Source organism: Corvus hawaiiensis, chromosome 2, assembly GCF_020740725.1.
Source record: "Corvus hawaiiensis isolate bCorHaw1 chromosome 2, bCorHaw1.pri.cur, whole genome shotgun sequence".
In the NCBI taxonomy this organism is placed as follows: Eukaryota; Metazoa; Chordata; class Aves; order Passeriformes; family Corvidae; genus Corvus; species Corvus hawaiiensis.
Window position 1 is genome coordinate 77,199,559 of NC_063214.1, and position 19,219 is coordinate 77,218,777.

At 38.0% G+C, this 19,219-nt stretch overlaps 1 long non-coding RNA gene across 1 annotated transcript; it reads left to right on the plus strand.

Annotated features, from left to right (window-relative positions):
* Positions 1 to 7,771: 7,771 nt before the first annotated feature.
* Positions 7,772 to 18,761, plus strand: LOC125320730. Its single transcript, XR_007201269.1, has 3 exons — positions 7,772 to 7,851; positions 18,002 to 18,060; positions 18,511 to 18,761. It is a non-coding gene; the product is annotated as an uncharacterized LOC125320730 (long non-coding RNA).
* The last annotated feature ends 458 nt before the right edge of the window (positions 18,762 to 19,219 follow it).

A 19,219-nucleotide genomic window follows, 5' to 3' on the forward strand; every position in this document is an offset into this window, starting at 1 on the left:
GCTCACAGGGAGCTGCAGCCTGCTAGGCAGAGTCAAGCAGTTACAACAGTACCATAATTCTCTTAGCATTTTATATTAGTTTCAATAGCAGAAGTCAGCTTCATCTGTACTCCTCAATCAGTTTCTGTCATGTCTACATTTTTAGGAGACCTTCCCTGAGGGAATCCAGACATTCCCATGTGGCATGTCTATTCATTTTATATGTAAATTTTAGCATCTCCTTCATATTTGAAAGTAAGAGTTTTTGATGGTCTGCTCTGCTTTTTGGTAATTTCCATGATCAGCATGCTGGTTTTTTTGGACAATATCAGATTACTTTCAGACTGTTTTTCTCATGGCTGTCTGGTCCACATTCCTGGTACATGGCTCCTAGGTTTGCATCTCTACACACCTTTTCATGTTTAGCTCTTGCATACATGGTTACTACTGTGTTTTCTCCTTCTAATTGGTAACCACCATTCCTTGTTCTCTCACTAGTATAGAGAAGGTGGTCACAATTCTCCCAGCCCAGTCCCAGGGTGGAGTCCAATATTGCCTGCAACCTAGCGCTAGGAAACCGTGTCCTCTCATACAACTAATTAAGGCAGAGTAGTGAAACAGTGGTGTACCCAAAGACTACTGCAGCCCTTCTGGAACACTGTCAGCAGTTACTTACTGTTGATTTAAATATGTAATATTTAACTATTTTTAATTCTTCACATTTTTATTACTAATACAGGAATGCAGTGAAGCACTGGCTTTGTATGCACTCTAAATCATATCACTTATGCCCTTCCTCTCTGTTTTTCAGCTGTCTAAGTGACCCAAGGTTCCTCTCAGGAATTTGATGCAAGAGACAATAAAGGGATAATAGAAATGGAGTTTTAATATGTTGTTTTCTTAAAAGACTTCAGTTTATGTAAATTTAATCTCAAACTACTTTTCATATGCATATGGACTTTTCATATGCATATGCATGTGGATGTTAACACATGCTTAGTCATCTTAATTATTCACTCTTGCTCTTCTGCAAGATTCAAAGCTTGAAGAACTGTCCCTAAAGGCTTCTTTGTATCCATATCTTATGACATTCTTGATGAAATTGTGTTTTTCTATTTCTTCTAAGACCAGTACAAATGAAAAATATAAAAGTATTTTATAGTTGAAGGTGGTGCCCTCATGTCCCTCAGTAGCTGTGAAATGAGACAAGCTGCATTTGATTCTGTAATTCTGTGCTTTGATAAGTTACTTAATTTTCTTCCTCCATAGAACCTCTTTTTATCTGCCAATTATTCTAGATGGTTTGCTTCTACACTTCTAAATAACTACTATTTTTGGGATGGACTGCCTGTGTCACTTGGCATATATTTTCTTTTGATCCTTCATGGTATATCTGTGGAATTTACAATAATGTATTAGTCTCACTTGGTTTGGTGTGGCACAATAGTGCAAAAAGTGTAAATGGTATGAAAGCAGCATCACAGCCCTGAAAAAAAGTGCTTAAATAGTGGGAGCCTAAGGGTGTATGTTAATGCGAGAGGCATTAACAGGGTTAATTAATACATTAAGGCTAACTAGGACTGTCTGAAGTGTAAGGTCTTCAAAACAGTGCTGGAGATCTATATGGAATAGAGCAGCCGATTGTGATAGCTTTTCTGGATTAAGCTCTTAGGAAGCAGTTCCTGAAATATTGCTTGGAGAGTGCTACTTCATTTGTTCAAAGGGGAGCCATTGAGAAATGAAAACAGGTATTGTGTGAGTTTTCAAGAGCCCACAACACCCACAGAACTGTGAAGTTAATCAGGTATATTGCTGCACTGATATGGTCTTTAAAATAATCCAATACATCCCTCATATAAATATCAAAAATCCTGTAGATATGAATATGGAGAAGGGACATATAAGTGTCTTCAGTTCTAAGTACAGGATATGATGTCATTCTGTAGGAAGGTAATGATAACCGAAATAGTCCATCTTGTTACTGGTCAAACATAAAACCAACTCTGGTTTAGATAGCCTGAGCGCTGTAAATTTTAGGATATCTCACTTTGGTAAATATTACTTCCAAACTAGTGAAGCTGACTAAATGAAATTTCCTTATTTGTTTTGCTTTTCCTTGAAAGAGGTTGCCAAGAATAATTCTTCTCTGTTGTCAGAGGAGTATCACAGAATCTCAGAATCACAGAATGGGCAAGGTTGGCCAGGACCACAGTGGTCCAACCTCTCTGCTCAAGCTGTCATCCTAGAGCACATTGCACACAAATGTGTCCAGACAGCTCTTGAATATCTTCAGTGAGAGAGGCTTTGCAACCTCTCTGGGCAACAGCCACCCACACAGTAAAGAAGTTTATCTTCATATTCATGTAGAGCTTCTTGTACTCCAGTTTCTGCTCATTTCCTCTTGTTCTATTGCTCAGCACCTCTGAGAAGAGGCTGACTCAATTCTCTACACACTCTGTCTTCGGATACTTACAGACATTGATGAGGTGCCCTCTCAGTTGTCTCTTCTTGAGTCTGACCGGATCCAGCTCCCTCACCCTTTCCTCATAAGAGAGATGCTCCAGTACCTTAATCATCTTTGTCACCCTCTGCTGGACCTGCTCCAGAAGCCCCATGCCTCTCTTGCACTGAGGACACCAGAAGTGGACAAAGTCTCAGTAGGGTTGAGTAGAGGTGCAGGATCACCTCTGTCATCCTGCTGGAAAAGCTCTTTCTAATGCATCCCAGGATACCATCGGCCATCTTGTCCCCAAGGGCACAGTGCTGGCTCATGGACAGCTTGTTGACCACCAGGAGCCCCAGGTCTTTCTCTGCAGAGCAGCTTTCCATGTTGGACCTCATCCTGTACTGGTGAAGGTCTTTATTCCTCCTCAGGTGCAGGACCTTGCATTTGCCTTTGTTGAATTTCAGACAATTCTTCTCTGCCCATTTCTCTCTCCTTTGAGGTCTTTCTGCTGGGCTGCCCAGCCCTCTGAGGTATTTGGCTCTCCTCCCTGCTTTATGTTGTCAGTGAACGTGCTGAGGGGGCCTCTATGCCTTAATCCAAGTCATTAATGAATAAGTTGAACAATACTGGGCCCAGTATTGAACCCTGGGGGACATCACAAGGCTTCCAATTAGACCCTGTGCCAATGATTACAACACTCTGGGATCTGCTGTTCAGCCACTTCTCAATCCATCTCACTGTCCACTCATCCAATCCACACTCCAAGGTTTGCCTATGAGGATGTTGTGAGAGACAGTGTTAAAAGCCTTGCTGAAGTTGAGGTAGACAGTATCCACTTGCTCTCTTCTCACCAAGGCAGTTGTTTCATCAGAGAAGGCAATCATGTTTGTCAAGCACGATTTACCTTTAGTGAATCCATGCTGACCACTCCTTATCTCCTTCTTGTCATCCATGAGGATAAACATGGCCTCCAGAATGAGGTACTCTATCACCTTGTAAGAAATAATAAAGGTTAATGACTCAATCAGCCATTTGAAAAAGCAGCAGGGTACTTTACTAAGGCCAGGTTTGCACTCCTGCAACTGAAGGGGAGGCAGAAAAATTTGGGTGTGTGACAGAAAAACCTCTCATCTCAATAAAAACAGCACAGGGGTAAGCACCAACCACTGGGGAATGACCATGACAAACTGAGCTTTGTTTAGCAACAAGCAGGGGTTTTCAGCCAGGGTGCAGACCCATAAGCAGATCCTGTGAGGTGAGATGATGCTTTTTATCATGCCAATGTCCTCCCTTACACAACTTGCTCAGGTATAAAACACCTCCCCACTTGGGGGAGGTATTGGGGCACCCACACATAGGTCTGAGGGTGTTCATTCCTTCTGGTGGGGCACAACTGGCTCATCTACACTGATGTGAGAGGCAGATGCCATGTGTTAAGGTGTCACAAACCATCAAAGACCCACAAAGTGCCCCAGACTCATTTGTGGGGCCTTTTGCCAGAGGACAGCATATGATCCACAGTGTTACGTCGGGCTGCCCCCATCAGGGGAGGTACCTGGGTGTTCTCACCTGAACCTGAATATATATTAACCCATCAAACTTGTGTTTCATGGCTTTCCCCACCCATAACAGGTCAAGACTGAAACCATCACTTCAAACAAAGAGACATTTAAAACATTCCAGTCAGGCAAGCTATTCCACCACATCTCCATAATCACAATGAGATCAAAGCCCTATGACTGCACACGTATCTCCAGTTTCTCCTGTTTGTTCCTCATACTGCCTGCATACATGTACCGTGTAAGGTGGGAGCTCAGATGAAAAGGTATGAGCTCTAAATAATTTAGTTTTAATGCCACCAGATGGCATTGTTGAGAGGCTTAATTAAATTCTGACAGCATAACATCTTGTTAAATTATGGTGACAATTAAAAAGGGAATGAGGGACAGTAAGAAAGAAAAAAAAATGTTACTATTCTTCTGAACTGGTAAACCAAATAATTAAATAACCTCACTACAGCGTAGAAGTTAGGCTCTTAGAAGAACTTTTTTGTTTAAATGAAATCTAAAGTGTAGATTCTCAGGTCTTGTCTGCTAGCAGAAATATTTCTTTCTGGTCTCTAATGTTCTCATATCCCTAAATAGCCATATAGGACTATTTAAGCATATTTTAATTAATTGACATATAATTCTTTAATTGGCATAATTATAAAAATGTCTTTTAGCTTTCACCTTTGCTGCAGATTAATTAAATTTTACTGTTGTTTTTTGCTATGATTTTTTTTTGTTTTGTTTTGTTTGGTTGATTAGTTGGTTGGAGTTTTTTGTTTGGTTAGTTTTTTTTTTTTCATTTGATAGAATAAACACAATAACATCTGATGTAAGAACCAAATATTTTCAGACTCATGGAAATGCATGATACGGTTGATGATATTGGATCCCTCCTATTGAACTCCTAAGTCCTCAATATAGTTGGTAAGACAGAACACAGTATATTTGTATGCCATGACTTGTGAATTGCTGAATTATGGTCTTGTTTTCTCAGCATTTCCATTTAAGTGGAACAATAAAGAAGAAAGAGAGGGGAAGTAAGCTCACACACTACCTTCAAGCTGCAACATAAATCTAGTTTAAACTTCCTCAGCCACTTATACCAAGAGGGAAATCTCCAATTATATTAATCAGCTCTTCAGAAACATTTCAAAAGTGTCTTGTCACCCAAAAAGCCATGAATCAGACAAAATACCTTCTAGCCTGTCAAGGAGGAAAAAAAGTTATGTTTTCTTCTAAATAGCTTTCAGGTTAAAATTAGAACTGAGGGTTTGGAAGAAGAGGCGAAGAACAGGATAGCCTCTGTTCTCACATTTTTATAGTTTGATGATGTTTTCTTCGCTCTGCCTTTGTACACTTGATGGCAGTGTCTGTAGGTTTAGAGGAGTATGAGTCAATACATGACCACAGTGATTTGTGAAGGAATTGCAGTATTTCCTAATATAAGGAAACAGCAGCTGCAGACAAAAGGATAGGAGTAAATTGTGGCTGTTACTGCCTGTTGCAGGTGCATTTGACATCTCTGACACTCCCTTTGGAGGACCGATATTCCTGTACTCAAATGGCTCTTGTGAAAACTTGCTTTTTTACAAAGAATAGGAAAAAAAGTGGGTGATGAATACTAGGACATACTCCACATCTTTAACTGCTTCTGTGATGTGACTAACCATAACAATAGTGACAAAACCCAAATTTTCTAATGGACGTAGTGATAAGCGATAGCTCCACTTTGCAAGCTTGAGTGACTGCTAAGCCTCAAGTGGATATCAAGTGGATATATTCTGACAATATCTTAAATCAATATCTTGGAGGAATTTCAGAGCACACCAGGTCTCTCACCTTCCTTTACAAACTGGATTTTGGAAATTAGGGCAATCAGTAGTTCCCAGTTCTAAGAATAAGTACTTGGTTTGGAAATTTGGCAGTTCAGGCCTCTAGGATATGCAGTGGAGTAACCTATAGTTGGTAAGTTACTTTAACAGAAAAAAAAATACTTTGAAAGTAATGCACACATTCTTTTGATACTTCTACATGACAATTTTTCCTAGATTCTTCCATTAGCTCTTTAATTAGAACATAATTTTTCTACATGCTGACAGTTCCATAAGGTTCTGTGAATTAAGTAGCCCCTGAATAATTAGAATGTGACCTGGATAATATGCTTGTATTTCCTATTTAATTTCATAGACTTGTATTCCTTTCAAATGTTTTTTGTAAGCAAAAATGTAAACTACAGGCAGCATCAATAATCATTTAGCGGTTATTTGTTAGGGTTTTGCAATAAAAGATGTGTTTCCTATGTTTTATAATGAAATAATCTCAGCTAAACTACTGACATTGTTTTTTCTTCAAAGAAAAATGACAATTTTTTTTTGCTTGCTTTCATGTGCCTCACTATAGAAGTTACTTATTTCATGGGTCTTAAAAGCAAAACCCTTATTCATTTTTTTACAGACACTCTCAACTTCTCTCTTTTCCCTTTTCTTTTTTCCTGTTTCTTTCTAATTTTCTGAGCCTGGGTTTCCTTTCTGCAAAAGTGATTCACTTTCAATAGGAGATAGTCATAATTGGGATAATAATAATTGAGGTGGGGTAATCAGCATATCACCCCTTCTTTATCCAAAGTACTTGTGTCGTGGTCATCTAGGAGGCCTTACTCAGAAAACAGAGGGTATAGGCTTATAGTCTGAACTTTAGGAAGACCTGTAATACAGGTGTCCCACTCTGCCCAAAATACATACGATGGTATAGTTTCAACTTTTCCAACAACAGTATTAAATCAAAGTGGTGGTGAATGCTGTGTTTTATTCTGAAAGGGATGCTGCTGGGCTTTGTTAAGGGAGAGAGTTGCAAACATTCTGACTTGATTGGACCTCTTTGGAAACAAAACCTGAATTTCAAATGACACTAGGCAAAAGATGCGTTGTGAGATGCTTAGCTTTGCTTGTGTAGTGGTATCTCTCAGCATGGCTGCATTATGGTTCAGACCAGAAGGGTGGTTTTTCTTGTTGTTTGTCTGTTTTTGAGTAAATTGCTCATTTGTACTCTCTGTGCTAAGGTGCTCTCCATGTTGGATTCTCAAAATGTACACAATGGACATCTTTCCAATCACACCTTACCAGAAAAAGCTAAGTCATTTCATCTGCTGATAGGTTTTCAGTACACAGGATCAGCCTGTGACCAGGTCAGGGTAAAATACTGGAAAATGCTTGCAGTGTGTATGCCAAGGTCCTCAGCACTATTTGTTTTTGCTGTACTCTTTATTGAATTGAATTTGCTACTAATATAGATGGACCCTCACATTTACAGAAGTCTTGGAGTGCAGGGAATTTTACCAATTCTGATGAAGGTATCTAGGGAATCTTTATTGTCTAAGAGGTGTTGCTGTGGGGTTTTGTTTCATTGTTTGTCTTGCTTTTTGTTTGGCTTTTTTGAAAAAAAAAATTATTACTAATTAGTTTAGATCACTATATTTTTTGCAAATTTAAATGTTTATAAGAAGGGTTATATTGAAACAGAGATGATTGAGCTAATGATTATGCTTAAACTGTTATTTTCAAGGGAGATAGCCTGAAGTATTTTTTTATCCTGAACGGGAGTTTAGCTTTCCTTGAAAATAACAGATGCATTGAGGAAGAATTAGAAAAACCTTCAGAGTCTGTTATTTGTAAAGAATTCTCCAGTAGATGGAGGTACAGAACAGGAAGTTTTAGATGTACAAAAATCATTTTTTCTCAATGGTATTTTGTAAATTTTCTGTCAATCTTCCTAGGGTGTTTATCGTAACAGTTAATAAGTTGCTCTCTGAGAAGACGCTCAATAGAGCACAAAAACCAGCACTCAGATAAGAATTCCAACCATCTCCACATATGAAAGGTGAGTGGAATAAGTTAACAAATGCATTAAGAATAAGTTTCCTGATTTCCTAGCTCTCATTTCACTCACTGTCTTAAACACAGCTCTATTAGGTGTTTTGTGTATAGACAGATATTTGTAAATTTATAATTTCAGGTTAATAGATAAATTATATGCTTTTTATTTAAAATAGTTTATCTTAACATGCAAACTCTTATCTGCATGATTTGAGTCATCCTCATACTAGTGTGTGGGAGTTGTTTGTTTATATATTCTTTTCATTATATTAACACATCATAAGTACTGTCATAATTTCCTTCATTTTTCAGTTATTTTGTGAAAAAAAGAATTGAGTTGGTTACTTTACTGGCATGTTATTCTTCTATCATCTCAGCTGAAGCAGGAATATATAAAAACTAGGAGAAAGACTATGGGAATATAAAGTCTAAAATAAAAAAATAAAAAAAGATCCATGTAGTCATAGCAGGAAGATGCTAATGGTGGGAAAAAAAAAAATACAAGGCTATTTCTAATCCCATATTTTATTCAGATATGCAACCAGCCAAAAATGCTTCCCAAGATGGAGTATATCCTTTCTGCCTGGAGCCCTTAAAACATCCACCTGAAGACAGACATTTAGCCTTGCCATAAAATATTGACTGCTGTTTTTCATCGAAAATAGGTACAAAATCTCCTTGGAGAGAGGCTTGTTCCTGAAATAAGGGATCACTTGCATAAAAATATCTTAATTTTATTTTTTTTCCATTTATATGTTTACTAAAGATATTTACAAGGATTTTGTCATGGTGGCACATAGACACATTGATTCTAAAAATTTTCTCTTTCTTCCAGATGACTTGCAATGCATGTCGATTTGATGTTAAGAAAAAATGGAAACCTTGAAAGCTTTAAAACAGTCTTGTAAAGTGGTGAGGATGAGTGGTCATTGCTTTGAAAGTCAATTTCACAACCCATAGGTCATTATCTGAGAAAACTTGTGTAAACCTTATCCTTTTTCTCATGGCTGGTACTTCAGTGGTTACTAGTTCATGGACACACACAAAAAAAATCAATTGTGCCTAAAAAAACTTGATGCTGAAGAGAAAAAATTGAGCTATGAGAAGTTTCAGGTTTTTTTATTTTTCAGAGAGCCTTAAAGTTATGTCATTTTATCAGTAGCTTAGAATAATGCCTTGCAAATTTTCCAAAATCCAGATTTATGCAGGAATTTATACTTTCTCCTTGAAAGCTTGATCATATTTCTGAGATGTCTATCTGAAGAAGACATTAGTTTATCTCTCACTTTGTAAGAATTTTGTTTGGTTTGTGGTTTGGGGTTTTTTTTAGTTGGTTGATTTTCTTTTTTTTCTTTTTAATATGTTTTCCCATGTAATAGAAAACAATCTTGAGATTTCTGAGGATTTATAGAAAGAAGTAGTTGAACTGAAAGAACAGTTAGACTCAAAGAACAGATTGCCTTGAAATCATTCTGAAGAACAGGGCAAAGCTGTGGTGCAGGTCTGCAACCTCTTCATCAATAATGCAGTGGTCTCAGGAGCTCTATAATGTTGGGTAGATGAGCAAAAGATCTCTTTCATTTAGAAAGAGATATGGAAAGACTGACCTTGTTTCTCAAGAACCAAGTACGAGAAGAAAATTCCCATGGAATATCACAGAGGAATTCTTTATCTTTTTTACCTCAAAAATCAGGAGTCTCTGAGTAAGAGTGGTTGCAGCATTTTTTTTTCCCATTTTTGTCCAAGCACTCTCTTTTACTACCGCTTCTTCAAAGAAAGTTTGGAAAGAGCTTTCTTTTCTTTTTTTTTTTTTCCTTTAAATCTCCTTGCAAAATGAAATAATGTTTTCTGACAGTCATAAATGAGGAGCAGTGTACATGGGCATAAGACATTATCAAGTAGTATAGTATGTATGTATGTGTGTGTATATATATATATATATATATGTGTGAAGTAAAGGGAAATGTCTTTAAAGTTGCGTATCATGCCCTCAACTTTTTCACTAACCATAACAGCTTGGTTTTCTGTCACTTACTGAGATATTAACTATTTTAGCAATAGTAAGAATTGCCAGGATTTGATGCATTCTCATTTTAGCACAATTTCACTTAACCAGAACTTTGGGGATTTGGAATATGTCAAGGACAGCAAATACAGAACATTTGTTTTTCCCTGTGTCTTGCTGCTCTAAAGGTCAATCAATCTCCCTCTTCTACCAACCTGTACTGTGACTCTGGCACTGTTCTACAAGCATAACAAGTCATCTGAATTTGTTGTTCTTTGTGCTAGAAACCCCTGAAGTCATTGACCAGAGAGGAACATTTGTAGCTTTGTTTACGAAGTGAGCATTCAAAATGATTTTCAATACTTTCTGCTGTTCTTTATTCCCTTTATTCTTTCAATTGTCTGATTTTTTCATCAGCTTTCCTGCTTTAAACCAAAAGTGCAGTCCTGACAAAAGGTCTTTTTGATGAGAAAAAGAGATGCAGGAGAGATTGATCTGTACAAGAAAGGTCTCTTATGGTCTGAATATTTTGTGTTTATCTTGCCTTATCTATGGAGCTTAGATAAGTGAATGATCTCTTCTTTCATGAATGAGGATCCCTGGTTAAACAGAAAGAAAAGCAATTGGTGTGGAGGGAGTAGAAGCTAAAATCAAATGTATACTTCCAAATCATAGGCCTCTTGTAATCTTTATGGCTGCAACCTAATGTGTTTTTCAGGGCCATATGTTTTGCTTACATTAGTATAACTGCTAAAGCTGTTTCAAAGTGATTACTGCAGGTCTTACCAATTACACAGTGAAAGGATTGGCATTTTAGTCTGACCTCAGAGTTCCCCCTTACATTGTAACTCTGTACTGCAGGTGACAGCTTCCACCTTCTACCTTTCCAGGCTGACTCCATTTTCTAGCCATTGTTAACTGCTTTGGAAGTTCTTTTAGTGTCAGCAACAATGGCTTTAATGAAAAGAGTCTGTAACTGCCAAGTTACTTTAAGGAGACAACCATACTGTTTGCTTTGGGGAGCAGAGTGCTCTCTCTCCAGACATTATGGTGTCTTGAGAAATAGTATAATCCTCTCAATCACGTCACCCTAAGAAGATATGTCATTTCTAGCTTGTCCTATGGTATCTAATCCCTTTTGCCAGTGAGTTTCTCAAAAGTTAAAAAAAAAAAAGTTACTGTTCCTTGCCCTCTTCCTCTTCCTTTTAGTCTCTAAGCACTTATGCTCCAAGCATACAACTCTATGACTTTCTTCTGCAGACACTGGTTTGCACTATTTTTCTTTAAAGCAAACAATAGTAGTAAAGTTCATAAAAACAAATGTCCTATTCTACAATGACTCATACGGAACCAATGAGAAAAGAACAAACCCTTACATACCATGATACCTGTATCATACTAGATAAATATCATTAATGTGTCTTGTTGGAGGTTTTTCCTATATATCTTAGACTAAACCTAAAGACTAAATAAAAGTTTTTATGCAATTACTATTGTTATGTTCCACTATTTTTTTAAAGAAAAATAAACTAAAAGATTTTTTGAAGTCTTTTACAAAATTTCTAGCTGAATATCACTCTTAAAGTAACATATAAAAAACCGCTTATTTTGGAGCTTCCTTTCTTTTTCTGGTTCTGTATGATTTTTATTAAGCACCACTATACTTTTTTTTTTTTGGTTGACTATAGATGTTTCTTTTAGTATTTCTCTATGCCATAACAATCTCATTCTCTGCAAAAAAAATACACCTTGGAGATATTATGTTCAGGCACAAAATAATTTAACTAATACCTTTGCCTTTATAACTTCACTAACACAGAATACAAAACATCAGAGAGAAATGTCATCTGCGTGTTTCAACCAGCTTGGCCTTTCTTCAATGTGTCTTGAAATCTTGAGTGTCAATATTACTGAAATGTGTGAACTAGTGATGAGAACATATACATACATTTCCAATTCCAATTATTTGCTTTTCACTCCACCTTTCTATCTTTCAATTGCCCGTCTATCCTCAGAAGATTTATATGCATGCATTAATAATAAGAAAATATTCAAAATGTTGGTTATTATTCTTTTTTATCTTTTCTTTTTCCAAATACAGGAAGGATGCTCTGTGATCTTTGATTACTAAATCTCATATAAAAACCTGCATTTAATGACAGATTTGAATTATTGTTAGGTAAATTTTGAAAGATTTTGACCAAACATTTTTAGCTTGTATATACATAAAGCTGTAGATCCTGGTCTTCCAGATACTCTAAGCATTATCAAAATCAAGAAAAATAATCTACTTATTATTACATGAATGAAATTCTTTGTACACTGTTATTGGGCAAACAAGGATCTAGAAATGAAAACTGTTCTCATGCCATGGCATGGTTTTAATCTCAATGGATCAAAACAACATTTGCTTTTCACATGTTTTATCCTGTATCTATTACCATCTGGGGATAGGGTATATTCCCATAGAGGATATAGAAGGCTGTATTAACCTGTCTACATACAGAACATATGTCATATGCTTCAGTCTCTCTTTGTACACTCTCTTGTCAATAGAGGGAAACCAGGCACACCGAGGTGTAACTTACTGCATCCAGACCTAGGATTCTTCTTTCCCTCCATTAATTACAAAGAACATATGGAATGAACAGCTTCAATTCAGATGGAAGCAGTGTTACAGTTTTATATTAATATTTTATGAATTTTTGCTTCTAAAATGTGGATCAAACAATAAAAACAATTCAAAAATATTTTGGATTGATTTTTAACACATTTTTCAAGATCAGCAAGAAAAGATATTAGTATTTTTATTTTAAGCACATTCATATATTTATTGCTTTAATTATCTGCTTACCTAATACCCAAAAATTATTGTGGAGTTCTTAGCCTATATTTAGAAAATAAAAGATTCATAATAGATATACCTTTGTTCCCTATGTGGTGTGTGGAAAGAATTATAAATAACAATGTTTAGAAGGAACACTTTGTCAGAGGCTGAAATACCAAAGCAGCAGAATACAGCTGATAACAGGTAGCCAGTAAGAAATACTTGCAAAGTGGGTGAAAGTCAGAGGCTTCAGTTCAAAGCATAAGGGACAAAGTTTGGCTCAGGTCAAGACCCTGATATAGCTATAGATGTGACTACTAGAAAAATCTGTGGTTTTGTTATTCCTTTGAAACATAAAATTGAAAGAAACATGGTCTGGAGTAGCTGCAGACTCTTTTCTTAAAACACTCATGTGGGTTCTGGTCCCAAGTCTTATGGATTTTCATGTAAATTTCATCTTGCAACTGCTTCATGAAAAGTACACAAGCTGATATGGCAACAAGGAAAGAAGGTCTCAAGTGTCACACAGTATCCCTCTCCTCTAGTACAAGGAATGTCAAAGACTTTCCTGCATGTAGAAAAGCTTCTGCAGAACATGTGGAGAGAGCTGCAATGGAACCATACTGAGGAGGCTTCCCATCAGTGAAATGCAAGTTTTGTGTCCACTGTGTGAGACTTGACATAGCTACATAATGACCTATAAAAATCTATGCCTTTAAATATTAGTGTGGGGTTATGTAGCAGGACATCCCCTCTCTCTCATGGCTGGGGGATTTGGAAGAGATAACTCAAGCCAGATTAACAGCCCAGTGAGGAGTCAAGAGAGTCCAGCACCTCCAGGCTCCTGAAATTCTGAGCACAAGCTCCAGTACACATCTTGGTATGAGAGCAAATGTGGAAGGAGATAAAAGAAAATAAACATTGGTGACCAAAAGACAGTCTATAAAAGCCCACACAAATTATCACAGGGGCAGAAGTCTCTTATACACTCCTTGAGATCATGCAGGGAGATTTCTCCCCTTAAGTCCAGATGTGGGTTTTTGAGAGAAAGGAATTCGATGTCTAGCCCGTCAAGGACTGGCAGTAAGAAACACTGAATCCTAAGTTACACTATTTCTTGGCTAGCTGTAAATTTAATGGTACCTTTAACTCCATCTGTAATACTAGTATTCCCTTTGTGTCTTATCCCTGTGTAGTAATAGTCTGTTTTAAGTCTTATGTCTGTTAATTTTGTGTCTATTAATAAATAATCCATTTTATAATAGACCAAATCAGCCATTATTAAAGAACTTGTGAATAAGAGTGGGGTTTTGGGGTGCTGGACACCTCAATAACGCGACTGCCTGCTGCCAGAGGCCTGGGCAAAAGGCAGAGACTGATTTAAACCCACATCATCCATTCATAACAATTTACTGGCTGTATTGCATTTTGGACACATGTAATGGCATGCTGGGTCGTGTGAATTGATAATACACTTGCATAGAGATCAAGACTATTTGAGGACCATATTTATGAAAATTATCAGGATAAAGGAAAACTGAACAGGATTTCTTTACCCCTTTTTTTTTTTTCACCTCAACAGAAGGAAGGCAGACAGTTCAATTGACCTGTACACCCACTTTGCGTTTCAAAGAATATTATGAGCTTTAATGTTAGCAAGTTTTGTGAATGAACATCAACTATTACATCTTCAGCACTCCATGTGGCACTTTGTTATACACTTCTTGGTTCAATCACACTGCAAATAATATTTTTTTCCCCTATAGCTCATATACAAGTATTAATATACCACTGTATAAAAACCAGGTTGAAATTGCATGCAATGGTAAATCACCAAGGCAACAGGGAACTCTTCACAACCTTACAGTGTTGATTTTTCATTTCAGAAGCTCTAAAAAATATTACTTTTGCAGAAATAACCATCAAGCTGGGAGCAAAAAAGAAAACAGTATTTTCAAAAGCTAGTTAGAATGTGCGAATCAAACTATTGTTAAGACAGTTCAGTTTTGTGTGCATGTCTGTTTATATTTACGTACAATTTAATGTGGGTTTTTTACACGTAAATGAATGTCTTCAAAGGAAATTTATGAAAAGTTTTTGAAGCACAAGGACCATTATTAATATCTTACCACATTGCTGATTTGCCAGTACTAGAACATTGTTTCCACGAAAACATTCTTTGCTAAATCACAAAATGTAAAACTTCAATCATTCACATTTTCTAAATGTTTTACTAAGATACTTTGAATTCTCTAATCTAACTAATATTGCATTTGTTGCATATGATTTTAAACTAGGTAATTTCTTTGTGTTGTGGAATAAAATTTCCACATGATCATATTTCCATGAGAACCTGTGAGCATGTTAGATAATTTCTATCATGTCATAAATCTTCACTAATCTTACAAGTCTTTGGATTTACCCAGTACATGCATGAACTAGAAGAATGGGCAGAATGCCTGGAGTAAAGACTAGAACACATATGCCCTGAACAGACATGAGATCATAACTGTGAAATATTTCTTTTTCATTAGACAGCCTAATTATCACTATCTTTAATGAAAATCCTGCAGGCAGATAAGAACAGAAGTCCTAACAGACTGATTTTAATTAAGTTGCATTCAGTGGGCTGTAGTAGAAAAAAGGGTATGGAAAGTTATGTCAGACACTGATAGGAATTTTCTGAATGCATTAGTGATCCTTGTGGCTTTAGGTGGAGAACAGAGAGGTTGAGGTTTTCCTTTAAGGAAAACTAGAAAGTCATTAATTTGAAAATGTGTATCTGCTTTCAATATATACAAGAATATTTTTAGTAAGATTTCAAGAAGAAGAAGTCAAAGGACGGATAGTAATTCAGGCAAAGCATTTATGATCAATATTGTTTTATCCTATAAGGCTCATTGTCTATTTTTTCCAGCTCTTTAACAGAGTACCTGCAGAGTTTCTTCTGAGTGTTACCCTAGGAAGCATTTTGAAAAGAACAATGGAGACAAAATCTCTAATCACCTTAACTCCTTACAATTTAGGGGTTTTTTTTCAAATTTTTATTCTGCATAGCATGGAAAGAACAATATGTGCTTCTCACTTCTTTCAGTATGGCTCTGCATCCAGCCATAAAGTGGTGAGCTTGTTTGGCCCAAGTATATATCTTCCCTGATTTCATTTGATTCTGACTTGGACGTTGATCTCAGTGACTTCCATCACACCAGCATTGGTGTATTTCCACAGTTACAGATTGTCAGATACATTTACAACATCACTGCTATGTTGCCTATACTCAAGCAATATAAAATGGTCTTGAACAAGATTGTGACATCAAATGTGGAATACACTAGAGTTTTCTAAATGAGAAGAATAGTTAGTGAAAGTGCTGGAGAATGACAAGGGGAAAACCTTTATTAATGCAACTAATAGAAGTGACAAAACAACAACATGAAATACTCTCAGAAGCTTTGTCATTCTAAAATCCCAAGCAAATATACATTGCAGGAGTCATCACCCTCTTAAAAACCTCCAACAGTAATAAACTCATTTTTCTGAAAGATTTGGGACAAACTATACTTGTCTAACACAAGGCCTTCAGGGAATCCCTTTGGCAGGGGTTCAAGGGCATCACTTCTGAAGAGCTCCACAGACATTAGAATAAAAAATTATCCACATACGCCATGCTAAGAAAAGACCTGTAGGACATAAATCTAGTTAAAAGTCCAAGGACATGTCCCTGTAGAATTCCTCAGGGTGTCAGAGGAAAGAGTATCTCTGCACATCACGGCATATTCTTCATAATTACTGCAGGGATATTACCAGGGATAATTACCTGCTGCAGGGAACAAAAAGCCTTTGGGTCACATATATCATTCCCCTGATTATATCAATGTGACACACTGTTGTACTGACCATTGTGGTATAGGCTGTCTGAAGAAAAAAATTAAATACTATGAAAATGAACATTTGAATATGTGGAATGATTTTCAAATGTACTATAATATGGATCTGGGAGAGCAGTTTGCATAATGAGTCTCAGAAATAATGAATCCCATTGCTCTTTATCCACAGGATCCATAGAGCTAAGACTAGGCTATCTTGTAGCCAATAAACACATACTCAAATGCAAGAGAAAGAACACATTATATTAACCAAAAAGATAGATTGTGGTGGATCACATTGGTAGTATGGATGTTCTGGTCATCCAGAGGGAAAACCTTGCCCCTCAGCCTTCAGCTTCTCAGGTGTGGAAAGTAATATTGATTGTCAGCTTTCAGATTGAAAATTGAATTCCAGATGCTTCATGCAGCACTGTGTTATGATCCGGTTTAAACCCAGGAAAGCAAAGAAAGCTAAGTCTCTGAGCATAAACCAGAAAGAACTTAGAAGGTTCAAAATATCCCCAGAAATGAGATTAAAACCAAACGAAGTTAGATGTTGTTGCCAAAAAATTGATGTATTTTATTTAATAGTAAAAGAGGCAAAGAGAAGGGAAGAGAAAAGAGAGAAAGAAATAGAAAAAAGAAATGTGCGTGGGGGATGGGGGGACAGAGAGAGGTGACAGGGGTTAGGTGGAAGCATATCACCCATCCGAGGTGCTCCCCTCCATCTGGTCTGCTGGTGGTGAAGGTCCCCCATTGCCGCTGTGGCCACGCCGCTACATGCTGCCACACGCCATGTCACGCTGCCACACCACACGCCACCACATGCCAAAGAGTGCAGAATTCCGTGGATTAATACACACTTCGGGCCAGGTGAGAATGCCCACATGTCTTTCTTACAGGGGCTGGCTTCACACACTGTCCCTTGCAACACTGAGGGTCTGTAGCATCATCTCTGGTGCTTTGGTGCAGGGTCTGGGGACCCCTTTGAGGGGGGCCCTTGTTATGGGCCATGTCACCCCCTTCTGCTGTGGATAAGCTTCCCCCCAATCGCTCCCGGTGAGGGCCCCTCAGCTGGGCTCCTCTGCACAGTGGAGGATGGGCAGTCACTGCGCCTCTGACCGGAGGCGTTTCCAACACACACCCAAAGCCTCTCCTCCCTCCTGCCCTTTGGTAGAGGGTCTGTGGGAGCCTGGCAGCTGATAGCCCTGGGACCGTGAGCTCCACCTTGGAGGTGTTAAGCCTGTGCTTTGTGAATGTCCCCAGCCCTGAGTTGTTACTTTACCTTATCTTCATCAGCGAGCGGTGTAAGGCCTCAGTCAGGGCCCCATTCAGGGTATGGTAGTCTTCTCTTCAGCTTTTGTAATACAGTTTTAAAAGTCCTATAAGAAAATGTTTAAGCCATAAAATATAATATTTCAGTCTCTGACACACTGTATATCTGCTTTTTCTTTAGTTAAAATCACAAAGAAGAAAGGACAATAGCTCTGAATCAGGATGAGTTCATTCTGTCTTGTAAGTGCTTCTTTCTAAATCTCCATCTGTCTGTAACTATTGGCTCAAAGACACTGGCTGGAGCTGAGAAATGCATGTGAGTGCATATAAATTCACATAGATTCCCAGGCCCAGGTGTGACACCCATCAGGAAGAGTCAGGGAGCAGCTCTTCAGCGTACCTTTGGGACTGAGTAGGGCTTGCTGCCTAGAGGTATGGGACACATCATGGGATGCAGGGGAAGAAGATTTTGGGATAGCACAAGATCCCAAATGTGGGATGCTTAGAGAAGGAAGTGAAGGTTGGGAAAGGGAACTAGTTGCTTTGTGTAAGACCAAAAAAGGAATGTGGAGCAATAAGGTGACGAAAGGGTCGATTCCACGTAAACCCATGGCTGTCTGACAATTCTCTGCATGCCATCAGCACGGTCTGCCCTGCCTTACAAAATGCTATTTCTAACTCTTTTTGCAGAGGATGGACTCATGCTCAGTGTTGAGGGGAAAAGGAAGGACAGAGTCTGAGTGCCAGCCTCTACAGTCAGCCTACAGGTCATCAGGCCGTGGAGTCACAGTGCCAGGAAGGGGAGACAGCAGAGTGGACTAATGCGCCAACAGCTACAGTGGGACCCTAGTGTCATAGTGATCCATGTACCCATGCTGCCAGGAATTGGGTACATGTGCAAGTGCAGCTGTGTAGGTGAGTGTGCGATCCCTAGCAAACATCAAGCCAGAATAGTCAGAGAGCAGGTGAACCTGCCTGGGAGCCCAGGTTATGTCTGTTTTAGAACAGACTTTTAGCATCTATGTGTTTGAGGATGCTGCAAGACATTCCACTTTTTTTCAGAAGGTAGTGTGAAGTTTGGTTAATATTTTATTTAGGTAGCATCATTCAGTCTCAGGGGTTTTTTCCCCGTGAATACGTGTTTCTAAAAGGCATCCAGAATGGCTTTGAAATCAAGATACATAAACCCAGGATAAAATTATTTGTCTAAGTGACAGTACAGAAAAGGCTTGGGATTTTTGACAAATCCTGAATAAGGAGCACGGTGTGATTGACATACATTGGAGATCTATGCACTCTTAATCAGAGTACTGAGGGCTAATTGAGAGCACAGCGATGAGCATAAAATCCAGGGAGTGTGCTGGAGTTCATTGCTTTCTTGAAGTCAAGTGTTAATAAA